The sequence below is a fragment of the Pan troglodytes genome, chromosome 1 (assembly GCF_028858775.2).
Source record: "Pan troglodytes isolate AG18354 chromosome 1, NHGRI_mPanTro3-v2.0_pri, whole genome shotgun sequence".
In the NCBI taxonomy this organism is placed as follows: Eukaryota; Metazoa; Chordata; class Mammalia; order Primates; family Hominidae; genus Pan; species Pan troglodytes.
Genome location: NC_072398.2, coordinates 154,778,812 through 154,806,576, shown reverse-complemented (window position 1 = coordinate 154,806,576; position 27,765 = coordinate 154,778,812).

The following is a 27,765-nucleotide window of genomic DNA, read 5'->3' as shown; positions in this document are numbered from 1 at the left end:
GGGCCACCTGCATCTCAGAATGTTTTTGTAAAAAGGGATTAAATATAATTGAAAGAAACCCAAGAAAGAGCAAAAAGCAAAGGCTATAAGGAATGAGTCTATAAGGTTTTATTTTTTTTCTTCCCCTTTGAGAGGTAGTCAATTCATAATCTAGATTCCTCCCTAGCCGCACAGCCCAATATGGCAGCCACTACTCATATGTGACTATTTAAATTTAAGTTAAAATTAAATAAAAAATTTATTTTCTCAGTCACACTAGCCACATTTCAAGAATACAACAGCCACATGAGTTAGTGGTTGCCATACTGGACAGCACAGATGTAGAACATTTCTGAAAGCTCTCTCAGTGCTGACCTAGAGCTAGCTTTGGTATTTTCATCTTTTCATGATGCAATACAATTGCCAAATTTCTTACTTCTCATATACTCAAAGCAACCTCTTGAAAAAAAATTTTTTTTTGAGATGGAGTCTCACCTCTTGAAATGTTTTTAAGATTGTTACAGTATAAATTCTGGAAAAGGTTCTAGAACAAATTACAAAAGGTTGATTTCTGAGTACACATTAAGGGAAGCTGTGATAATTAGAAGCCACCAAGCATTCACTAAAATTAAGTTACTACACATTTACTTCAGTGACTGGAATAAAAATCTAAGCTTCAATGAAAGAAAGGAATTATTTGTTTTCATTGCCAAATATTTGCAGTTCTTGCACATAGTAGGTACTCAACAAATAACTTTTGAATGACTATTAGAGAAATAAAATTGATATAGTCAGTTTCAGTTTTCATCAAGTTAAATTAGAAAAGTCCTTATGCTGTCATTGAAGAAATGGTTACTGGGTCGTAGCGCAGTTGGGTGAGTTGCCAATGAGTTAAGCAGTCATGAGAAGTAGCTGACGAAGAGAGCATGAGACTTGAAATTAGATACAGACCTACCTTCAATTCTTGGCTTTCACTTAACCTGTGTAATCCCAGGCAGCCATTTCACTTTTCTGAATCACTGTTTCTTCATCCTCAAATTGGGCATAATAGGGTGCTCATATCAAATATGGTGATATTAAAAGCTAGCATGAACATAGCCTGGAAGGTTTCTAGTAGAATGTTATGGAGTGGTTCTTCACACTTAGCTAGCCAGTGCTTCTGTCTCTGACTTCAGTAAGGATATACTGATTAAATTTGTGGATGACCCAAGATGGAGTAAGAATCAGAATTCAGAGGGACCTTAGTAGACAAAAAGATAAGCTGAATACAATAAAAGTTTCATAAGGGTAAATAATAATTAAGAAAACTGCAACAGTAATTGACAGAGGACATGTAGTTTAACCTCATTGTGCAACAGACTTGGGGATTAAAAAATAATGTCATTCACTGTGTGATGTGGCTGCCAGAATTTAGATTTTAGCAATAGGAATAAGGTATGCAGAGTAGCACATCAGAACGCCTAGGAAGTTAAAAATGCCTATGGCTGGGTTATTGCCAGAGATTAATTAATTGATGTGGGATGCAGCTTTGGCATTGGGATATTTCATGCCCCTCCCCTGCCCCAGGTGATCCTAATTTGAGAACCACTGGTTTAGGCTGAGGGAGGTCTTGACGATTTCTGTTCGCTCCACATCTACATAGTCTATTAAGTTACTTGCATGGAAAAATGCATGCTGCATGTAGTTCCGAATGCCCCACCCAAAGCTTGGAGCGTATCAGGAAGAGTGTGGGGACAGTGAGTGGATGGCAATTATAAGAGACATGTTGAAGAAAACAAAAAGTTTGTCCTGAAGAAGAGTAGGAAGAGGTAACCGCCTTGAACATTGCCTGCTTGGTCTATTTTAGGAAGCTGGGTTCAGTTCTTCTCTCTGGTATTCCAGAGGATAGAAAGCAGTCCACTGGGTGGCAGCTTCAGGAGATGGATGTAGGGAAGCATTTGCTTACTACAGTGCTTTCTAGAGATAGTGGGCTTGCCAGGCGCTGGAGATTTACAAAGACCTCACAGATTTTGTTGAGAATTTAAAGGGACTTAAATATTTATTGGCAGATTCAACTTCCAGAAGGTTTCTTTTCATCCCTCTCCTCATCTCTTACTCTTTTGCTTTCATCCACTGCTTTGGCCACACTGGTCTCATAGATGTTATTTAAGCCCCCCCATGCACCATCTCAGGGTCTTTGCACTTGCTGTTCTTCTTGGTTGAAATACTTCACCTCCAGATATCTGGACAATTTCCTCTCATGTTTTTGCTCAGATTACAACCTTTCCCTGGACTCCTTGTCCTTCTTTCTTTTTAATGTTTCTCTATCCCCATCTCTCTTACACACACACACACAGACACAGACTCACACACACAAATACGCATATATGTGTATGTTTTCCTCTAATAAAATATAAGCCCCACAAGGGCCAGGACTTTTGTCAGATGTGTTTGCCAATGGATCCCCAGGGCAAGTATAGTGCCAGGCTTTCAGAAATGCTCAAGCAATAATTTGTTGTTGAATAGATCTCTGGGATCTTCTGGTTCCTTGGAATTTCACCAGTGGTAGCTTGAATGTCCTATTCGGGCCTGGACAAACATCCTGTGAAGAATGCCACCTAATTTGTATCTTTGAAGGATGAATCCAATAATATGTGGGTACAGTGACCACTTTCAAGCTTTTCTTCTTTCTTCTTTTCTTCCCCTGCATCAAACAGGAACAGCATCTTCTAAAAACAAAACTTTATTCATTGGTCAGCAGTTTCATGCAACCATTGAGTGAAATCCAATGTGGAAAGGAAATCCAAAACTTGACTGCAGTGTAATTTGTTTCTTCTGTGTTGCTTTGTGTACAGTAAAGGTCAATAATGCACAGGAAAGCTAGGTTTAATTTCTTTGATGTGTAAAAATTAGTGCTTTGTCATCAGTTACAGTGGCAGGAGGACAAATCACTGGCACATAAAGTTGTTCCTGCTACATAAATTACAAATCTTATTAGGAAAAAAAATACTCACATCATCTCTTGTTATTTTAAAAATGCCAACACTGATAAACAGTCAGCCTTGGACATGTATTAAAATCTTCAAATTGTACTAAAATAAATTTAGCCTTTTAAGATAACACCTCATTTTAATTTCATACATGATTAAATCCATCAATTCAAAGGTCTTTTAAGATGTAAGTTTTGAAATCATAATAGTACCCTCTAACTCCCTGCGAAAAACTTAAACCTCTTTCTACTTCATTAATAATGTTCTTGACAGACAAAATTTTTAAAGAAAATCCTCAGCTTTGTTTTGTGTTTTTGTGTGTTTTTCTTGAGAAGAGGAAATTAAATTATGATCATAAATCCCTTTCATTTTTAGAACTAGATTTTTCTTTTAATCATAATCCAGAGGAAGTGGAAAAAGCTTTGTGAATCAAGTTTTGTATTTCTAACATGATGACATAGTCTAAATTATTGTCCAATATTCAGCAAAATCTTTATTTCTATATGTGGCAGAACTGAATATTTTAGTCTTAGCATAAATAGTGCCTCCTCTTCCCTATCCAGGTTGATGACTGCTTCCTTGTGACTTTGCAAACACAACTTCTTCTTATTATTATTATTTCAATAGGATTTGGGAGAACCAGTGGTGTTTGGTTACATGAATATCTTCTTTAGTAGTGATTTCTGGGATTTTAGTGCACCCATCACCCAAGTAGTGAACACTGTACCCAATGTGTAGTCTTTTATCCCTCATCCCCATCCCACCCTTTCTCCTGAGTCCCCAAAGTCCATTGTATCATTCTTACGCCTTTGCGTCCTCATAGCTTAGCTCCCACGTATGAGTGAGAACATACAATGTTTGGTTTTCCATTCCTGAATTACTTCACTTAGAATAGTAGTCTCCAGTTCTATCCTGGTTGCTGTGAATGCCATTATGTTATTCCTTTTTATGGCTGAGTAGTATTCTATGGTATATATATATACCACGTTTTCTTTATCCGCTTGTTGGCGGATGGACATTTCGGTTGGTTTTATATTTTGGCAATTGCAAATTACGCTGCTATACACATGCGTGTGCAATTTTTTTTTTTGTATAATAACTTCTTTTCCTCTAGGTAGATACCCAGGAGTGGAATTGCTGGATCAAATGATAGTTCTACTTTTAGTTCTTTAAGGAATCTCCACACTGTTTTCCATAGTGGTTGTACGAGTTTACATTCCCACCAAGAGTGTAAAAGTGTTCCCTTTTCACCACATCCATGCCAATATTTATTATTTTTTGATTTTTTTTGATTATGGCCATTCTGCAAACCCAACTTTGAATAGACTATCAAAGGATGGGGCTGGATATGGATCTGATTACTCACCCTGGCCCCGGAGGCCACCTTCAGGCAGAGCAGTCCTGCAGCCTTTCCAGAGGAGGCAGCCTCCTGCCCATGTCAAAGACCTTGGAGGCTAGAGTATTTGCCCTTCTGCTCTAATCAAGATCTCCTTGGAAAGAAAGCTCAATCAGCAAATCTTTATTGAGTACCTTCCATCAGATAGATTCTCCAGCCCCAAGCTGGTATGGTGAGGATAACTATATCTACTGTAAAATACCTGACCTAAAGAAACTATGCAACATGTGCATATACAATTTTAAAAGAAAAGCTGTTCACCATTTTCTGCAGGAAAAATTATATCTATAATGTATGTATTCACATGTTTATTTTTATATATCAACATTTATCTGCTTTTTCTTTCCATGCCTCCCCTCTTTCCATCCTTTCTTTTCCTCCTGGATACATCCATTCCTGCAGTTTAATTCTTATTAGCTAAGGGTTATATTGCAGATATATGAATTAAGAGCAAAGGCTTTAGAATCTGGCAGATCTATGTTTGAATCCCAGCTCTGCCACTTCACAAAAAGATTGTTCTATTTGCTATTGTTACTGGCACTTTTATTGCCATCATTTGTAGTATAGACAATAATTACTTGTGCTATTTATGTTTATTAGTTATTTACCATATCAGGCACTAAGGGATTTGCATGTATTTTGAATTTAATCCTTGTAACAGTTATATAGTATAGGTAGTATTATCCCCATTTTATGGCTAAGGAAACTGCCTTGAGATTTTAAGTAATATGTTGCCCAAGGTCACATAATAAGTATGTAAAGGAACTGAAACTAGCTTTGTGTTTTGAACCTACGGAGATTCGCTTTATCCTCTGTAAAATGGAGATACTGATTCCTGCCATGGTAGCTGGTTGGGATGATTCAATGAGATGGAATATTTCACATTTGCAGTTTGGTTCCCTGCATATAACATATGCTCACACAGGATATGGCTGTTCCTGCTCTGCTTCTGCTACCTCCTTCAAGGTTGAATAATCTTTCTTTCTTCTCTCTTAGCTATTTCCCAGCCCCTCACTTAAGTTTATAACTATATTCTTTTCATCAACCTAGAAAACCAAATGAAGCCTGAAGTATTGAGGACTCAGGAAATGTTTTTGAGGTCCCATGTGATTCAGTGGCAAAGGCAGAGCAGGTGCAGATGCAAATCTCTGGGCTCTTAGATGTGAACCCTCTGCCTGGTGTTTTATCCTAGCTTGTCTCTGCAGCAAAGCAGGTGCTGGAGTCCGAGGGGGTCCTTGAGGCCAGCTTCCCCTGGGCACAGAAATGTGCTCTCCCTAGAACCATCACATGGCGATTTTCCTGGCGATCAGGGGCCCTAAATGGTGAAAGGGTTTTGACCATACATCACTAAAAGTGTGTTAGTAAGAGGCATGAGGCACCTTGGGACTGGATGTGGTGGATGTGTCATATCACATATGAAGTGGCATGATTTGATAGTGTGCCATTTTCTGTCTGTAACTAAATCAAATTCTGTGGTTGAAAAGGACTCATACATAATCTTGGTGTCCTTTAACGCAGTCATAGTTCTTGTGTTAAATAAGTTCGGATTGGAGAGTTGCATTTCTAGACCCGAGGGGAGCGGTTCTGGATGTTGCTCTGGTTTCCTGAGTTGCTGCAGCATCCAACCCTGAGCAATTCCTGTGACTCGTGGTGGTTGTTATAGAGAGGGTACACAGTGGTGAATGAGAAGGAGGCTTATTATTGTTATCTGTAAGCACCACTTTTGCTTGAAAATGTGTAATGGCAAACTCAAAAGTAGAAATACTTATTCCCTATTAATTGTCTTTTTTGTCATAACTTTTTTAAATTTTTTGGGTTATTTGATTCAAATTTCACAAGATCTCACCTAATATGCTGGTAAATTTCACCACAAGTATGAAGACAGAATAAACTTTCATGAATTTTCTTCCCTGCAATGTAACAGTCTGCTTCTAGATGACTTCTTGAAGAATTATCTACCTAATTTGTATTTTTTAGGAGACATCAGAGACAGAAAAAAATTCACATTAAGGAATATATGTGTATTATATAAGTAAATCCTCTTTGCTTACAGTTCTTTCTTAAAACAAGCATTTTATACAAAGTAAAATAACTTTAGCAGTTTGGTTCATTTTAAAAATACTTCATGCCTGCATGCATGATTAATTGAGACAATCATTCCACTTAACTAATATTTGAGGGCATACTATATGCCAGGAAATGGGGCTACTCAGGCCTTCACAGATCTTGTAATCTATCAACCAATACAAACAAATAATCAGGCCATTATAATTTAGAGGACAGTGTTTTGAGGGCATATGGCAGGGTGATCTAATGCTGACTTGGTGGAGGACGCAATGACTTCCTCCTGAATGAAGTAGGGTTTAAGCCAGGTCCTGAAGGAGCAGTGAGTGTTAACCTGGTGGAGCTGTTGGGGCAGGCTAGGGGCTTTGGACTAGGGAATAGCTCATGTAAATGCCTGGAGTGGGCAGCAAGCCATGGTGTTATTGTGTTCTTCTTCTTCTCAGAGATATTTACATGGGCAAGAACTTCAGATTATACTTGATTGTGACATTTGCACTTTCAAAAAACATTGCAAAAGCTGCCTGGTGAAAACCATCCCAGTCTTGACAGGTGCATAGTCTGATATTTCCAAAGGTAGCAGTTGTCACATAGGTGGTCCTGCCCTGTTGAGACACAAGCCCGTTAAGCAGTTTATTTTCACCCCATGGCCAGGTTGGCTTTGGAGCAATCAATGCAGCCTGGTGCAGCCTGGAGAAGAGATGCTACTGGATAAGGTGGGAAGCCTTTGTAAATCAAAGGTTCTAAGACTGTTCCTACTGGGAAGATAGAAGTGATGGGTGGAATGGATGGATAAGTATAAAGAAATTCTTTGGTTCTAGAACCCTCAATGTAAAAAACATTAGAGGCACACAGGTCATAATCATGTCGCATAATTTGATTAATTTCCTAAGAAACCTTAATACTACAAAGTCATATTGCATCATAAACTTACGTTTTATGGAGCAAAGAGCCCTGGGCTTGGGAAGGGTCCAAAGGGTCTGGGTTCTAGTTCCAACCACATGCCCTGGGGTCAATTATTTAATAACCTATAATGAAGCTGTCGTATTCTATCACCACGACATGGATCTGGTTGTGCCAAGGTAGACATTTGAGATTACATACCGTAAAATACCGTGGAAAATAACTGTGGCTCTTACCAGCTCTAGCCTCTTTCTGGGCTTCATAGCTCCCCTTCCCCAGTGCTCCCTGAGAATGTATCATTCAGACCATCTTCCGTCCTTCATTCATAGTCATAGTCCCATGCCTCAGTGATTCAAGAATCAGGCTCTCTTACCCTATTTTTGCTTACCCTTCTTTTTTCTTTCATTTCAGATGTTCAGTAACTGAAAACAAAAAAGGTTTAAGTATGATAATGAATTTTTTTCACACTCGAGAATGTAAACATTGAAAAGATTGGCCTCTTTATGCTCCCTACAATGAGTGACAGGTTCTCACTTAATTTAACTTAAATTTGAGATTATTGGCATAAGAGTTATTAATATAAAAGTCATGACTCAAAAAATATCTCCACTATTAAATATCCCCTGCAAAACTTTATTATCCAGGTCTTAGCATGAGCTTTGATTGTGTTGAAAGAATGAACTTGTGTTTTTGGCCCTGTAATGTGAATGATGGACAGGGGAGTGATTTTTCTGTTACTGGGTGGTCATCCTCTTGAACAAGAGCATTCTGAAAGTTTCTTTTTATATATTTGTGTATGTGTTTTTTTTCTTTTTCCATTTTTGATTGTAGTGAAAGTTCTATCTCTAAGCATTAAAAATTAAACATTTAAAATGTGCTTTTGCAATGGGGAAAGGACTCCCTATTTAATAAATAGTGCTGGGATAACTGGCTAGCCATAAGCAGAATAGTGAAGCTGGACCCCTTCCTTAGAAAAATCAACTCAAGATGGATTAAAGACTTATATGCAAAACCTAAAACTGTAAAAACCTTGGAAGATAACCTAGGAAATACCATTCTGGACATAGGACCTGGCAAAGATTTCATGATGAAGATGCCAAAAACAATTGCAATAAAAACAAAAATTGACAAATGGGACCTAATTAAACTGAAGAGCTTCTGCACAGCAAAAGAAACTATCAACAGAGTAAAGAGACAATCTACAGAATGGGAGATAATATTTACAAACTAGGCATCTGACAAAGATCTAATATTCAGTATGTATAAGGAATTTTAAAAATTTACAAGCAATGCTTAATGACGAGTTAATGGGTACAGCACACCAGCATGGCACGTGTATAATATGTAACTAACCTGCACATTGTGCACATGTACCCTAAAACTTAAAGTATAATAATAAAAAAAAAACAAAAAAATAATTTACAAGCAAAAAGCAAACAGCCCCTCTAGAAAGTGAGCAAAGGACATGAACAGACAGTTTTCAAAGGAAGACATGCAAACAGCTGACAATGGATATGAAAAAATGCTCAATATCATTAATCATTAGAGAATGCCAATCAAAACCACAATGAGATACCATCTCGTACCAGTCACAATGGCTATTACTAAAAAGCCAAAAAACTCAGATGCTGGCAAGGTTGTGGAGAAAAGGGAACACTTATACATTGTTTGTGGGAGGGTAAATTAGTTCAGCCATTGTGGAAAGCAGTGGCGATTCCTCAAAGAACTTAAAACAGAATTACCATTTGCCCTAGGAATCCCATTGTATACCCAAAGAAATATAAATCATTCTACCATAAAGACACATGCATGCATATGTTTATTGTATCACTATTCAAAATAACAAAGACATGGGATCCACCTAAATGCCCATTGATGGTAGGGTGGATAAAGAAATGTGGTACATATACACCATGGAATACTATGCAGCCATAAAAAAGAACAAGATCATGTCCTTTGCAGCAACATGGATGGATCTGTAAGCCATTATCCTAAGAAAGCGAACTAATGAAGAAACAAAAACCCGAATACTGTATGTTCTCTCTTATAAGTGGGAGCTAAACAGTGAGAACACATAAATGCGAACACAAAGAGAAGAACAACAGATACTGGGGCTTATTTCAGAGTGGAAGGTGGGAGGAGAGAGAGGATCGAAAATCTACCTATCAGGTGCCATTACTGTGCTTATTACCTGGATGATGAAATAATCTGTACACCAAAACCCTGTGACACACAGTTTACCTATATACCAAACCTGCACATGTACCCCTGAACTTAAAATAAAAGTTAAAAGAAAAAATAAAATGTGCTTTTAGAAGTATCCAGACCAGGCCAGAGCTTGTATAAATCCATATTACTATCTTGCAGTTGGTCAAAGTAGTTAAGAACCTGTGTAATAGTGTTTTCTGGGATGTTGCAACAACTTTCTATCTTTATTGCAAGGGCTTTCTGTCTTCCTATTATACTAATTAATTCTTTCAGTCTTTCCTGATTATTGATGCCATGATGATTTTTTTTTAAGAATTTGATCCTGCAAACTTTTATGCCTAAAATCTCTCTAGCTTTACTATTGCCTCCAGCAGGAATTTTTAACCTAAGTTCATAAATTGCAGTCAGGAAATTGGTAAACTGAGTCTTTCGGCAAACTTCTGTGTGTAGAGGATCCAGAGTTTGAGTCAGACCCTGAAAGATATCCTTGATCAGATCTAGAATATCCTAACTCTTTAGTAAGAAATAAACCTGTCTAGCTTTACATGCAGCCACCAGCTGTGAGAGGAGACTCACCCCACACTGACCTATTATTCAACATTTCCTGATGCTTCCATACTTCTCTGCCTTTGAACCTGATGATCATTCTACTTATAATGTCCTTTCCTCATCCTTAGCTTTGCCTGTTGAAACCTTCAAGATTTTACTCCAGAGCCACTTTGTCTGGAGAGATTTTATTTACTTTGTGAGGAACAAAATGCTGCTCTTTTATCTTTTCTCCTCCTTTATAACACTCATCACATCTCCCCACTAAGTTTGTGGACAAGGAATGTATTCTGTTTATCTATGCATTCCCAGCCCAGAGGAAGGTACTGGCCCAGAGTAAATGCTCATTAAATATTGTGAATAAATGGGCAAAAGGATAGAAGACACATTCTTTACTTAGATGGAGTTAAGATAAACTTAGAGTTAGTGCTAGAATTGACATTGCCTTCTTGCAGGCAAATGATTTACATAATCTGGACATCAAGTTGCCTGTCCCCTGGATGAGGTATCTCAGTCTCCTATGTTAAATAATAGTAAATTGATTCTTTCTTCAACACAAACAGAGTATAACAAATACCTCTAAGTTTTATGAAACCAAAGATTTCTGGTGCTGGAGATTGATTTTGGTAGTTATAAGCTTCTCAGTATATCTCCAAAGAGACAAGGGGCCTAGGTGGATAGAAATATTTCCCTTAAATCAGCCTGATAAAAAGTTCTCCATGGTAAGGTAGCCTTTGTCTTGTATTAAAATGCAGTTTTCTCACCAAGTGACTTTGGCAGGTTGGTGAACCCTTTAACAAAAAGAGATCTGGTCTGGAGTTGTGGTCCCCCGGAGATTTAGTTGCTATTGTGATCATCTGATGACAGCAGAAAACCCAGGGGGATCAGCATGGTTTATTTCAGACTGCATGGATGTCAGCCTGGTATTATAGGAGTGGGAGCTACCTAGGCAGATGGCTGCTTCCTGATTTGTGGATTGGGAACACGAATTGAGCAGCAGCCAATGCAGTGACACTTGTAACACTCTTCTGAAGCCCGCTTTTTTTTTCTGTCCACTGAGAAACAGTACCCACTTGCTAATCTACAAGGCAAAGCCATCCTTATTTCAAAGTGTATTTGATACAACAAAATTCTTTATGCTGAAAGGCTTTAAAAGGCCTCTAAATTTCTAGAAATGAGATTTAATCTGATATTTGAATCTTATGCCTTATATCCAAAGAACAGTCTCTCCCTAGTCCCCATTTCTATATATAGATGCAGAAATTTCATAATTGGAAACCTGTGACTTTAGCTTATGGCTTGGTCCCTTGTGAAGAATGTATTGTGCTTTTTAAGTGATGTGTGTATTTGTCTGAATTAGTCTATCAGAAGTTTCTTTTTGAGAATAGCCATTGATGAAGATGAGAAACAGAGCTGGCAGGGACATGAGGAGGAAAACAAACCCATTAAAGAGAGGAAAGAACTCCCTGCCCCCACCCCCAATAGCATTTAAGGCCACCAAAGGGAACATTTTCTGTGTTACTGTTTATTCAGTAGCTGGCTTCTAACCTGCCATATGCTTCACTGTATTTAGAGAGCCTAGGTAATGTTCTCTCATTTTGTAAGGAGATAATATTACTTAACATAAGAGCTTGTGCAAAAGTGGGGGAAATAGTTGGGTAATAAGTTACATGCATCCATGAGTTGCACAATAGAGATGAAATGGTGACAAATTGGTATGAGAGGCAATGAGTGTTGTATGGGAACTACAGGATTTAAGATTTGAAAAGAGCCATTTTAAGAGCCTATTTTTTTGCTTTTTCTACTCAGCTTAGGACCCCAATTATTACTTACTAGCCTCATTTCACTGGACTTCACCCATTCACACACCTGTCACCCAAAATACTACCAAATATTTTCTTTAATGTTATTTTTGCATTTAATCCTCATGAAGGTTAATAAAGTCTTCTCTTTCTATGTGGTACGAAAGCATAACTGATGACTTTATTGGTGCAGATATATTATGGCTGCTTTTGACATTTATGTTTTCCGTCCAGATAGATGAATGATTCCAGTGAAAGTAAATCAATTGCACCCAGACTGTGGGTATAAAACACCACGCTCAGGGTTTTCCTTCTTGTCTGGCAGATAGTAGAGGGTGTGAAATATTGAAATTTGACTTAATGCTGTATGTTTCTTCTGAAAAAGAGAATTTCCTTTGACTATCTCCTAAGGTACATCTGTGATTGATATTTGCCCTGTCATTTAGTGCCAATCCAGGGAGGGGATGCCCCTTTTGTGGGGCCTGTTTGCTCTCCAAGGGAGCCTTCATGGCTTCCTTTGGTCTAGTTGGAGTAACCTGTTTTTTCTTCTAGAGGATTGAATTCAATTAACAGGGATTACAAATTCAGTTATTAGGAATTTATCAGTGATGGCAAATGGAATTTTGCTGGTGTATTAGTCCATTCTTGCATTGCTATCAAGAAATGCCTGAGAGTGGGAAATTTATAAAGAAAAGAGGTTTAATTGGCTCACTATTCTGCAGGCCGTACGGGAAGCGGAGTGGCTTGTGGTTCTGGGGAGGCCTCAGGAAACTTCAAATCATGTTGGAAGGCAAAGGGGGAACAGGCATCTTACATCGCAGGAGCTGGAGGAAGAGAGAGAGTTGGGGGTGGGGTGCCACACCTTTAAACAACCAGATCTCATGAGAGAACTCACTCACTATCACAAGAACAGAACCAAGGGGATGGTACTAAACTATTCAGGGAGGATCCACCCCGCCTACACACACCCATTTCCAATCACCTCCTCACCTCCAACATTGGGGATTACAATTCGACATGAGATTTAGGTGGGGACACTGATTGAAACTTTATCAACTGGATTCCCAACAACTGGAAACATGAGAGAGTAATTTCAGTTTCTAGGATGGGTTTAACTGGCTTTCATGATAAAAAGAGAAATATTTCTTGATCCACAAGAATACAGGTTTTTGTTGTTGTTGCTGCTGTTTTTTCCAAAAGTGATTTGAGTTCCTAGTGTAAATCAAAACCAGATGCAACTGTAATTGCTAATTGATGGTACAAATGGACAGGTAAATCCAAGAGGTGTATTTCAATTTTTAAAAAGTTCTGTACCCTGGAATTCCCTTCTTCAGCTTGCCTTCCACCTCTGCATTCAGGAGTGCTATGGCCCTGATCAATCAAAATGAACACTGGCTGTAAACAACCAGCATGGTGGTGGTGCTATGCCTGAATGTCAGCCTTTTCTGGTCCTTCAAGCAAGAATTAATTGCATTCTCATTAGGGGTCCTGGGAACTTCAGGATCAATCTTTCTTGTGGAATTGAGCACATTGTTTTAAAGCTATTTGTTTATTTGTCCAGTTCAATTTCCTTCTAGACAGTGAAGCACTTGAGGGCAGGGACTGTATTTATCTACCTTTGTATCTTTATCACCAACTTGGTGCCTAGCACAGAGACAGTTCTCAGTAAATCTTTGCAAAATAAATTAAAATTGTAGAGGATATTTAGAATTTTTATTCTAAGATAAATGCAAATGTGTTATTGTGTCAAGCACTCATCTGTATTTAAATCCCAATTACTGGAATGTATTTTAACAATAGTTTAGTCTGTACCCTAACATTGACTGTGCGAATTTCTGACTTATAGTTTAAAAGTCTCTAGGGAAGAAAATTTCAAAACTTCCTCGTTGCTCTTTTTAGAAGTTCAATTACTGTAATATTCAGCACCTACTAACTCACTGGGATATTTCTAGTATTATTTGCTCTCATGTGACCATATAGCATGTATCTCAAGTGCTGCACAAGATTTGCAGCTGTGACTGTATGGAAAGCTTGGGAAATATTGTGCTGAACTCCTTTTGTAAGGGATGTGGTTTCTAGATTCTGTGTTCAGGGAAAAAAAAGTCTAAAACCTGCAAGTACTCATTTGTGGAACATTTAATTTCATTACTTTGTTAGCAAAGTGTGTATCTGGAGGTAAACACCAATCAGCTACAATTAGCTTCAGGCCCAAGAGAATTGAGGTTAGGAGTCAAGACAGAAAGATGGCTATTGCAGGAAAATACATTTGCTCTAGACTAGGATAAATTTTCCTATTGAAATATGAAATAGCCCATTACACAGAAGTTTGCCTACCACTAAAAGTGTTCTAGAACATTATAGTTCAAGGGTGCCAAATTTTAAGCAAAGTCCTGTGGTTTCAGTGATACTATTATCAAATCATGATTCCTGTAAGAACAATCTCTCCCACTAAAGTGTAGCTTTCTCTCACACACTTATTCATATATTCTGGCTGTCCTCTGTCTTCCACTAATCTGAGAAGTTTATGGCACAAATCTGATTCTTTTCCTTAAATACTTGTATTAGGTTAATTCTTAGGTGGCCCAGTAACCTTGCAAAGAAAGATCAGTTTGGGGCAAACCATGTGAAGCCCCCTTTCAAATTCATTTCTGCCCTACTTTCTGTCTGCTTTAATCCACCACATTTCCTTGTCTACTTTGTACTCTAGGTCAAACCACAGCAGCACATTTTAAAACCCGGTAGGAAGTGCGTCTCAGAGCTCCAGAGGAACTATTATACCAGTCTTACAAATTATTTTTTAATTATCAATTTCTCGGACAACTCACTTGATTTACTTCCAGGAAAAATGTTATCGCTGTAAATAAGTTGTACTTTCTTCTGTCAGAAAACATAAAGTGTGTAACCCCTTTTATTTTAGCTGACTGTAAATTTTTAGATTCAAATTGTTTGCCATGTATTTCTTAGTTTGTAAATTTGAAATAAAGCAACATAAACAATGGTTTCTGCCCGGAGAAGGTCATGCCAGTCAGGACCCTGCGCATTGATGGTCATCTTCAGGTGATTAACGTTGATGGATATCTGAGCAGAGAATAGTGCAGGTTGGAGAAGGAGCCATCCACAGACAGGGTTTAGCACATTCAGAGTAGACTCACCAGGCTAATGCTCATGGGCCCGCTCTGGTTTCATTTAGGGCTGAGAGACTGATTATATGAATGGACAATGGCCAGACCCTATATGAAAATAGAACCCTGACCCACAACCTGCAGCAACCCACCCAGGAAACTGACTCCTTATTCTCAATAAAGAACCCAGAAAGCTAGCCTGCCATGAGTTAGACTAGTAACAAGTCAGATTGCAATCTCCAGTAACCATCTAGGAAGCTAAACAATAACTTCAACAATTGACCTCAAGTGGCCAGGACTTGATCAATAACTGGCAGCTTCCCTAATTTTTTGTCCCCATTTTTAACTTAGGATGAACGAGAGACAGCCAAATAACACACCCCTAACAAATCAGACAGGATGCCCCACTTCCTGTTAGACCACCTACAGCTTCCCTGCACCCATAACCTTTAATTAGGGCACATCTGAAACCTTCCTTTTTTTCAGGACAAAGCTTTCCCACTTCTCTTCCTGCCTTTGTGTCTCTGCCACAATGCAAGTGACAGTGTGGCTGACTCCCTGCCTCTAGCAAGCTCAGAATAAATAGCCTTTGCTTGTTCTCATTTGGTTGGTCTTTTTTTATTTCCAGAGGGCCTAGTTGGGCAAGAAATGATATTGTCCAGGACCACGTTTTAATTTCATGGTCTCTGTAGGTAGGTGATTCCATGTAGCTGTTGTTCCTTCGGGTACATTAGCATTTCCTAGCTTTGGGGTGGGGGCTGTGGCTGACCTGTGAGAGATGCAGCCTTGCTCCCACTTGCTGTTCCACGTGTGGAAAGGGCAGAGCAGTAAAGCACGTTGCTAAATGTCAACGCATGCATTAGGTATTACCATCTCACGGTGAACCCCATTCACATGGCGCCCAGTAGGGAGGAGCAGAGGGGCTTCTTTGCAACAGAGATCAATGGCCAACAGCTTTTCTTTTTTTAAAATGTAAAACTATAAAGGAAAACCTTTTCAAACATTATCCTCAAAAGATTTGGAAATAGGAGATCTGAGATTAGTGGGTCACTGAAGGGCTAGCACTTGCTTATAGATGACTTAGCTTAGAAACTCCAACTTCCTCATACTTTTGTTTCTGCTGATAATAGAATGCAGTACAACAGGAGTGAAAAACAAAGCCATTTCTTTATCTTTTTCTAATGAAAATTCAATGACATTTCAGCAGTGACCTCTTCCAAAACCTTAAGGAGTACATATAAGCATTAAGATGAGAAGTTAGACCAATTGCCTAAGAACAGTTTGAAAGCATATCACACCTTATTTTGTTATTATATTTGGTTTCTACTACGTAGAGTTCATTACTGTGTTCTCTCTGTTATTACTATATTTGAGAATTGTAATTATGGAGCTTTAATAGGATGAAAGAAAAGAAGGATGCAAAAATACTTAAATACTGTTCATGATGAAAGATCTACATTATTTTCAAATTATCTTTTATTTTATTAGCTGAGTTTTTAGGGTCCTACGGCAATATACTAGAGTCCAAGTATTTTTTCAAAGTAATTTAATTTTATGTTGTTATGATTAGGTAAGTCTACTGAATTGAATCAATTTATAGGAAAAGTATGAGATTAGTATTATTAAATTTCATACTGTAGTCTGGTTTGCTTTAATATACCTATATATGTATGTGTGTGTTTATTTAAGACTTTAGTTGTGAAATATAGACTCCTGTTAGTAACTGATGCCTTTTCCTTTTCTCTTTGATTAGAAGAAATACATTAGAAAGGTATCAGAATCAACTCATTTGCCAGTTGGCAAACATTCCTGGAATTTTAAGAATTGTAACAACAATAAAACAATAACTGTTTATTAAGTGCTTACTATGTGCACTGTCCTTAGTGCTTTACTTCTGTTATTTTAAGTGTTAGATTATTTATAGAGATCACAGTAATAATCCTTTCATTGTTTATGCACGCACATTTGCAATGTAAATTTGCTGTCTGCCCCACCTCCTTCTGTGAGGGAAGTCTATTTTCCCCTTCTCTGAATCTGGTCTGGCCCTTTGACTTTCTATGGTGAATAAACTGTGGTGAAGGTGATATTTTGCAAGACAAGGCCTTGGGAGACACTGCTGCTTTCTCTGTCAGCTTCTTGGAACCCAGAGCTGGGATGAATGACCATGGAGGGAAGAGGCTCAGCCACAGAACTAGCACAACCCCCTGATATGCAAGCGAGGCCATCTTGAACAACCCAGGTCCAGCTGAGCTAACAGATGGCTACAGGCAAGACCCAAACCAAATGGTACCCCACAGAATTATAAACCAAGCAAATGTTTGTTTTTTTAAAATTTTTTTTTATTATTTTATCGTTAATTGTAGTAAAATACACAGAACATAAAATTTACCATGTTAACTATTTTTAAGTGTACAATTCAGCAGTATTAAGTATATTCACATTGTTGTACGATTAATCTCCAAAACGTTCTCATCTTGTAGAACTGAAACTCTATACCCAGTAAACAACAACTTCTGTTTCTCCCTCCTGCCATTCCCTCACAATTACCATTTTACTTTCTGTTTCTGTGAGCTTGACTATTCTAGATACCTCCTCATACAAGTGAAATCATGCTATATCTTTATGTGACTGGCTTATTTCATTAAGGATAATGTCCCTCAAGTTTTATCCATGTTGTAGCATATATCAGAATATCCACCTTTGTGAGGCTGAATAATATCCACTATAGGTATATGTCACTTTTTTTTCATCCATTCATCTGTCAGTGGACACTTGTGTTGCCTTTATCCAAATGGCTGTTGTAAATAATGCTGCTAAAAACATGGGTGTGCAGATATCTCTTTGAGACCCTGCTTTAGATTCTTGTGGATATTCCCAGAAATGGAATTGCCAGATTATATGGTAATTCTATTTTTTAACTTTTTGAAGTGTTGTTGTTTTAAGCCATTCATAACTGAGGTGATTTGTTCTGTGTGATAGCTGAAACACCTAACTGAATTTTGACAACAAGGCTTCGAGGTAGTTTCTACCATTCTCATTTTTCAAGGGAGAAACTTCACTTATCCAAGGTCATATGGTTTGGACAAACAGAGCCAGGCTTTGATACCATGAAGTCTGGTACCAGAACCTCACTCTGCGGCACACTGTACCACTTTACAGAAAGCATGTTCAGAATTGTTTTACCTATAGTGGTTGACACTGGACAGAAAGAAACATCAGTAACCAACAATATTGAAAAGATCCCTGTCTATGACTGATGTAGTTCAAGGAAGTATACTTTTCCAGAGTTTATAGTATTTATCCATTGTATGGTGGCCTCTGAGCTTATTTCTGTGTTGTCAGCTAGGCTTACCCTGGTGGTGTTGGAGGGAATAGTACTGGGTGATCTACAGGGAGGTCCACTCACCCCACTCCAGGGCTGCTGGGTCCAGATGGGCAAATTGGGTTCGAACAAAGGGCCTTGCCAGAGTGGGCTGGAATCCAGAGCCCATCTGGATTCCACTCAGGTGGGACCAAGCCTGTGCTCTGGCCATCTGGGAGTAAGGGGTCCTTTTTCTAATGGATCCTCCCCGGAAAGGCTCCTTTGTGCAATTCATCTGACCGGAGAAGGTCCTCTCCTTAAGTCCTTCCTCTTCCCTCAGATGGCGGGGCTGTTGTTGAACTGTATCACAGCTCCCTGTGCTCCCCATCACCAAGTCCCTGCCCCTTAGTGCTGGATGACTGTTGTTTCTCCTCCATCAGGGTAACCTGTGTTGTTGAAGAAGCCACCAGAAAAAGCTGTGGTTGAGCAATAATGAACTCTTGACTTGAGCGTTAAAGCAGGGCCCCAGTGGTTTGCAGGAGCCGGTCAAGTAGAGATAGACCGAGATGGAGATGAGCCACTGTCAGCTGAGTGTGTAATCCAGGAGGCTGTCTTTACACAGTCCTGGGCTTTGAAGTTGGAGCAACTCCTGGCTTTACCACCTAGGAACCATGTGACTTTGGACACTGTACTTAACCTCATCAAGTCTCTGAGACACAGGTACATGAGAAATGCCTGCCTTACAGGACTGCTATAGGCTCAAAAAACAGTCTCTAAAGGGACTGGAAGAGAATCTATTAAATAGTCAATGTTCGATACATGTTCATTGTTACCACACCCATTCTTCCTCATTACTTCCTTCCTTCACCTCCTCTGAAATTCTTCTACAGTAATAATAATATTAATATTACAACTATTACCATTAAAACCAGAGGCCAGTTTAGTTAGATTTGGTGGTATCTGATATGATTCACATTAAGAGAGTTATAATGAAGACCTGCTTGTGATTGCAAAGGTTCACTTGCAAAGGGATAGGATGAATGGGATGTGGATTAGCAGCAGCATTATAAAAAACTTTACAAGTTTCAGTTGAGAATAATCTAACATGCTTCGACCTAAACAAGCATACAAGTAAGCCCAAAAACAAGGAGTAGGGAAAGGCATCCACCAACCACAAGGCCAAGGGAAGGCCTAGGTATCTCTACAGGACAGTGAAGAATTGTGACCTATAGTTTAATCCACCACAAAGGGCATGCACTGGTATGGTTGGACAGTTTTTAAAGCATTTATCCAGCCTAAATGGGCAGTCCCAATGCTTGATTAGTAGTGCCAGTATAATGCCTATTGTTAAGTATTTTGAGTAGCATCCCCGTTGCTAAGAACTTCATCTACAGTATATCATTTACTCTTTTTCTTTCTGCATTAGTCTTTATATTAGATACTTATCTATGTATTTATGTTTATTTAAATAAACTTAGGGGTACAAGTGCAATTTTGTTACATGGATGTATTACAGTAGTGGTGAAGTCTGGGAGGAAATACCATTTACTTTTAACAACAACCATATACTTTTTGTATATATAAAGCACAGATACATGTGCAGTATACAAACAGATACACAGTATATCTGTGATATTAAAATTTTATGTGGGGGAGCAATTAGAAAAAATGTCTAAAAAGTGTCCTTAGAGGGACAATAATGAAAAAATCTAAGAATTACTGCCAATTGATATTTTTATTAAATAAATGTGAAAATATAGGTTGAGAGGTTAAATAATTAGTCCAAGAACATAAAATTATTAGGTGTGAGAGCTCTGACTTATACCCAGGTTTGTGCGATAATGAAGCGTGTGCTTTTATCCACCTTACCACCTTGCTTCCTTGCCCTTCATTCAGCTCTCTGAACCTCTGCTTCCCTCCAGGTGCTTTACTGCTTCCCATCCTCCCAAATTTCTCTGTACCCTCGCCCGGTAGTGGCCTAGATTCTCCTAAACTGCTCTGTCCCCCTTCTAGGATCTGAGATCCCACCTCTTTGGTTTCATTGTTAGTGAAGGAGTGCTTCAAGGGAAATTTCTGCTCTTGGGTTGGAGGAATGAGTGTTTGCATTTTAATGCCCATTCAGAGACATTTCTCAAAGGACTGGGTCTTTTCCAGTGGGACTTCAGGATCTCTCACATGCCAGTGGGAAGCAATTTGGAACTGTGTGCTTTGCAAACCCATGCAAGTCATAGCAGGAAGGCTGATGCCTATCTCTACCTAAAGCCTTATGTGCTACATATCTTCATGTGACTATCTGGACAAGAATCCCTTGCTCTTATGCCATAACCTGGGCTCTACACCTGAATTTCTCCATGTAGCAATTCCAAGAAAATTCAATCTTCAAAACACATTTTTTAGTAAATAGAGGCAGCCATGAGAAACATTTTGTTGTTGCTCTGAAAAGTTGTTGTTTTATAAAATGGAATAGTCAATCTCAGCTTTCTAAACAGAGTTTCTAGGATCAATTTATCAGGAATGAGTGGATTCCTTTCTTTTCCTCCCAAAGGGTCTATGGAAGATGAAGAATACAAGAAATAATAGCAAATCAATCAAATTTACATTGCAAAGAGTCCTTCACAAAAGTACCTGAGAGGGCTCTACCTAGATAATCAGATGCTAACATTGCCTTTTTCCCAAATATAGTCCACCTCTGCAAAGAACCAAGGAGTGTGGGCTTCAGCTTCTCTACAGAGTCGCTGGTGGTTAAACTCAAAGTAGCAGGGCCTCACATTTGGGCATTGCTGTGTAGGAGGTGCCAAGAGTCAGTCACTCAGCTGATGGCCTCTGGTTTCCAAAGGAAAAACAAAAACTGTTCAGAGCTATTGTTCAAAAAGGAAAAAAGGATTACTCCCCAAATTTTAGCACCCAAAAGCACACATGTGAGTGTCAAGTGCTAACATTTGCCCAAGTCAGGTCTGGTGGCTCATGCCTGTAATCCCAGCACTTTGGGAGACTGAGACAGGAGGATCGCTTGAGCCCAAAAGTTCAAGTCTAGCCTGGGCAGTATGGTGAGAACCCATCTCTACAAAAAATTAAAAATAATACCCAGGCATGGTGGTGCCTGCCTGTAGTCCAAGCTACTTGGGCAGCTAAGGTGGGAGGATCACCTGAGCCTGAGAGATCGAGGCTGCAGTGATCCATGATGGTGCCACTGCACTCCAGCCTGGGCAACAGAGCAAGATCCTGTCTCAAAATAAATAAGTAAAATAAAATACAATAAAATTTGCCTACATTGAATGCCTACAAAAGCCAAGGTTATTTCTTAGGTTATTTCTCTCATTTGATATAATGGATAAATTCATTCAAATGCCTCAGTTTCCCTATCTTTAAAATGGGAATCATAGGAATACCCACCTGCAATAGTTTACTAGGGCTATGGTAACAAGGTACCACAAACTGGGTGACTTAAATGAGAAACTTACTGTGTCACAATTCTACAGACTAGGCATCCGAGATCGAAGTGTCACAGCACTGTTTTCTTTCTCAGGGCTCCTGGCTGTGTGCTGGGAATCTTTGGTGTTCCTGATCTCTGCCTTCATCTTCACATGGTGTTCTCCCCTGTGTATGCCTGTGTCCCGTTTCCCCTTTTAACAATGGTACCAGTCATGTTGGAACAGGTACCCATCCTACTCCACTATGACCTCATTTTGTTTTTTGTTTGTTTGTTTGTTTGTTTGTTTTTAGACAGAGTCCCACTCTGTTGCCCAGGCTGGAGTGCAAGGATGTGATCTCGGTTCACTGCAACCTCCGCCTCCCAGGCTGAAGCGATTCTCTTGCCTCAGCCTCCTGAGTAGCTGGGATTACAGACGCACACCACCATGCCTGGCTAATTTTTTGTGTATTTTTAATAGAGACAGGGTTTCGCCATGTTGGCCAGGCTAGTCCCGAACCCCTGACCTCAGGTGATCCGCCCGCCTCGGCCTCCCAAAGTGCTAGGATTACAAGCGTGAGCTACCGCACCCGGCCAACCTAATTTTAATATAACAAATTATATCTACAATGGCCCTACTTCTAAATAAGGTCAGACTCTGAGGTATTGGGGTTTAGGATTTCAACATACGAGTTTTGGAAGAATATAATTCAACCCATGACACCACCTCACATGGTTTGGTGTGGATTAAATGAGTACATAAATTGCTATGTGAGGGTTTGCTCTAATTATTATTAGTAAGTAGATGTCTTAAAGGATAACAACATAAGCAATGATTACTACTTGAGAACCTACTAAGTGTCAGACACTATATTGTCAAAAACTTCTAATCCTCGTAGAAACCTTCAAAGTGTGTTTTTTATCTCCAGTATCTTCAGTTTACAAATGGGTAATCTGAAACTTAGAGAGGTGAAAAGATTTTGATGTACCTGAGGCTTCACAACTTGTTTATGATTATAAACAAGACTATAATCTCTACTTGATGGTGAAACTCTTTGAATAATGGAAGAAGGTTTTAAAAATTCATACCTCCTTACTTTAGTTTTTGTGTGCAAATGCAGTCTTCCGTATAATGTATTGAGTTTGCATAATCAAGGTTCTAAAATAATTTTTTAGATAGGAAGCTTAGCTATGGATAAAAACTGCCAATTCAACAGATAAAAGATAGTCATTTTGATCTTGTCAATAATTACTTTAAGACAGTGGCAGGTACCTGATTTAGTTAACATTCAGTGAACAGAGTCCCTGAACCTGTGCTAGGAATCCCTGTCCAATAAAACCTTGCTCCTGCCTTCAAAGAGCTCACAGTTAGTTTAGAGAGTGTGCTAAGGGGATAGGCTACGGGGCCAGGCAAGATTCACGGGGCCACGGTGAGGAAGATTCAGGTTTATGATGCGGGTGTGAAATAACTTACTTGGGATCAATGAATCATTGAAGAATTCTGTTTTTTATATTCTCCCCACCCAGGCAAGAGTGCAGTGGCGCAATCTTTGCTCACTGCAACATCTGTCTCTTGGGTTCAAGGGATTCTCCTGCCTCAGCCTCCCAGGTGGCTGGGACTACAGATGCCCGCCACCACGCCGGGCTAATTTTTGTGTTTTTAGTAAAGGCAGTGTTTCACTGGGTTGGCCAGGCTGGTCTGAAACTCCTGACCTCAAGTGATTCACCCGCCTTGGCCTCAAAATGCTGGGATTACATACGCCTGGTGTGGAATTCTTTAATGCAGTGAGAGGAGATGAAGGCCACTTTAGCTAAGCCTTTAGGTTCATTGAAGAGGCCATTCAAAAAGATGAAAGGTTTGACATATACTTCCCTATATCAAGCCATGCCTGATTTTTCAGAAATAAGGTAGAAGTTTAATGGATGTCATAGTCTAAAAATCTGTAAGGTAATCACTGTAAATGGAGGGAAAAAAACCCAGTTATTTTCTCTTAGGGCCATTTCTCATGGGAATTCAGACTAGAATAAAAGGAAGTTATTTATAGGATGTTTAATACCCAGCCCCTCACCAGGATTCTAGATAGAAAAAAAATATTTCTGGAGATGGAAACGCTGGTTTCAGTGTCATGTGGAAAGTTTTGTTAAACACCTATCATGTGCAAAAAATGAATATCTTCTCGATTTAGAAGAGCATATAGTCTAGCAGAGGAAGATAGATACTTCAAACTCTCCACCTCACTTGCCTGGATATGAAATACTTCCTGCTTTTGAATGAATTACATTGATGTTGATTAATGATAATGGAATAACATTACTTTGCATTTGGAGGATGCTTTTAACATTTCAAAGTGCTTTCCGAATTATTTCTCCTGTCAAACTGTCCAACAAGCCTGGTGTGGATGGGGGCTGGGCTGACACTGGCACTGGCACAGGGCCCCCAGGAGCCTGTCCTAGCTGCTACTTTTCTGGCAATGCCTTTCCCTTGCAATTTCTTCCCAGCCCGCACCTTCTACCTTTTCTCTCTAGTTCCCACACTGTGCTTCCTTTGTTTTGGTCTTCCTGGCTATTGCCTTGGATTCTCTACATATCCTGCCGTGCTCTTTGAAGCAAAGCTATTACAGAAATGTAATAAATAATAAATTTCATCACTCAGACAGATCAATAAAATGCATGGTAAGAAGAGGCCATTATGGAGAGTGAAAAATGCGCAAGAGGATGCCCACAGCATGAGTCAATCTTTAGCCAGGAGATGCCAAATACCAGGCAGGCCATTATGGGGTATTTTAAGCTTTTATTTGTTAGTACATCCACAGACATTTGTTGAGGGTATTTTTCCCGCTATGCCCAGGGCTAGGCACTGGACATACCGAGACATACTGTGTCCAGAAGCTCAACAATTTAGCTGAGGAGACGGATGATGCAGCCATAACTAATTGTAATGCAGTGCCATTGCCTCTGTAGACAATAGGCAGAGAGCAGTGAGAGTTCAGAGGGGGAAGGAACCAGCTTTGGAGAGGAGGGGAGAGGGGGCTTTTATTAAAGCGAGGAAATTGGACTTCAATTATACAGTATGAGCAGGATTTTTCTCAGGTGGAAGAGTTGAAGTAGGTGTGAGATAGATTATTTTCCTCGGGCAGGAAATATCACATGCAAATATGATGGATCCTACACTTACTGACAACGTCTAGGGATTTTTTTTGGTTCACAATTTTTATTCAGGTATTTAAAGTCTTTCTCAATCTGGAACAGTTTAGATAAGCAGCCTTACTTTTCCACTAAGCCTGTTTCCCACTAACCTTTTTTTTTTTTTAACTGTTTAAAAAGATAAGGCCCAGTAAGATAGAAATGAGCACAAAAGCAAGGGGCTGCTGGGCTCCATTGGCATAGAATATAGGCAGAGTGGGCTTGGGCCATCAGCTGTCTCCTGGGGTTCTCAGGCCTGGAGTCCTGGGGGAGCCTCTTGTCCTTTTCACTTCTCTAGCCTCCTTGAAGGAAGCATCTGAAGGGAGTGATCCAGCCTTATTATCATCCTGGTCACATGGAGAGAAAAGATAGAAGGGTGATGCTCTTTCTTCTAGCACCCTAGTTTTTGAATATATGGCCCAAGTCAGCATCCTTGAACTTGACCAGTCAGTGACAATACTCCTCTTCCATGGAGGAAGGGGGAAGGATGTGGAGGGAGGATGTATTAATCCATTTTGCATTGCTATAAAGGAATACCTGAAGTTAAGTTATTTATAATAAAAAAAAAGTTTTATTTTGGCTCGTGATTTCGCAGAGTGTACAGGAAACAATGGTGCCAGTGTGTGCTTTTGGTCAGGACCTCAGGAAGATTTTACTCCTGGCAGAAGGCAAAGGGGGAGCAGGTGTGTCACATGGTGAGAGAGGGAGCAAGTGGGAAGGGAGAAGATGCCAGACTCTTTAAACAAACAGCTCTTGCATGAACAAATAGAGCAGGAACTCACTCATTACTGCAAGGGAGGCACCAAGCCATTCACGAGAGATCTGCCCCTGTGACCCAGCACCTCCCACTAGGTCTACCTCCAACATCAGGGATCATATTTCAACATGAGATTTGGAGGGGACAAACATCCAAACTATATCAGAGGAGCACTGAATTATATGGTACGGAAACATCAACTTCCAACCACAACTTTGTTATGAAATTGGATGCAGGGCTGAGATAAGATGCAAAGAAGGCCCTAGGCTAATAGAAGTTTAGTCTGTTACCTCCTTAATCTTTTTCTTCTGAATTATTCTCATTCATTTACTCTTTATTCTCACCTCCCAGGCACAATGCTTTAGCCTCTTTTGCATTTCTGCCTTTTCCTATTAAGGTAGCCATTGATAAATTAATTCTGGAAAAGGAGTATGCACTTTGGAGTCAGAGGTGAGTTCAAATCCAAGAACTATTACTAACTTAGCCTCATGACCTTGAAAAAGTTGCTAGGAAAATTAAATAAGATAACATAGGTATAATACATAGTACAGTGTCTTGCTGTACAAGCATTCAATAAATGGCATATATACATATATTCACTGTTAGTTTTTCACTAGTGATGTGGTATGCTGGAAAGAATAAAATATGTAGTACGACGGTTTACATAGAACTGCTTAAAAATGCCTGTCTCTTCTCCTCTTTCAGGTCTCTATAAAGTTTCTAACTTGTTTTACTTTTTACCAGCAATTCTGTCTGACTTCCTGGCAGACTTATATTTAGTTCTCTAATGCTGAACACAAACTACTAACTGTCCAGCCAAATCCATTCTCTTGTTCCCCTTTAGTCTGATCATGTCTTCTCCATTTCTCAGCCTTTTTATAGTTAAGTGTGGCCATCAGACTAAGTGTTCACGGGTATGGAATGTAAGTAGAAGTGATGTGTGCCATTTCCAGTCTTGGCCATTAACTTCCTACAAGCAATTCTCTGTGTTCTTATCTTCCTTCCAGACACCTGGGATGGGGATGCCCAGAGCAATCTTGGAAGCCAGTCAGCTGATCTGTCCCTCAGCTGAGTCCCTGAATGACTGTTGAGCCAATTGCCTCCCACAACATACAGATACATTTGTGAGCATGCACGTGCACACACACAGAAACAAAACATTTGGAAATAAACTATTGCCTTCAAGCCATTTAATTTGGGGTCATTTTGTTCTGTCAGTTTATCCTACCTTAATACCCATTTTTATCTATCTCCAAGTTTGACTGAGATCGCTGGAAAAACCCAAATTGTAAGGTACTTTTGAAAGAGCACTGAACCAAAAGCAGAACTAGGTTTAAGATACTTTTACACCTAACAGCTATATAATCTTTTTATTTACCTATTCAACCCTTCTCTTTCTTACTGAAAAAAAATTATAATAATCTCTGTGACTTAGTTGAGCTATTTAACTTCCTGCTTACCAGGTTACTCACTTGCAAAATGTGTCATGGAATTATCGTGCAAAATTATTAGGATAGTACATGTCATAATTTTAAATTTGTAGAGTCTTCTACAGCTTCACTGTCCAAAATAGTAGTCACTAGCCATATGTTGCTATTGAGTACCTTTCTTAGTCTGTTTTGTGTTGCTATAAAGGAATATATAAAATAGGTAATTTATACAGAAGAAAAGGTATCTTTGGCTCGCAATTCTGATATCTAGGAAAGTTCAAGGTTGGGCATCTGATGAGGCCCACAAACTGCTTCCACTCATGGTGGAAAGTGAAGCAGACCCAGTGTGTGCAGAGATCACATAGTGAGAGAGGAAGCAAGAGAGAAAGGTGGGAAGTGCTAAGCTCCCTTAAACAACCAGCTCTAGCAGGAATGAAAACAGTGAGAACTCAATCACCCTTTCCCTTCCCCAGGAATGGAATTAATCCATTCATGAGGGATTCTCCTCCATGACCCAAACACCTCCCATTAGTCCCCATCTCCAACACTGGAGATGAAATTTCAATAAGAGATTTGGATGGGACAAATATCCAAACTATAGCAGTACCTGAAATGTGGATAGTCTGAATTAAGATACTCTGTAAGTGTAAAATACAAACTGTATTTCACAGGTCTAGTATATAAAAAGAATATCAGATG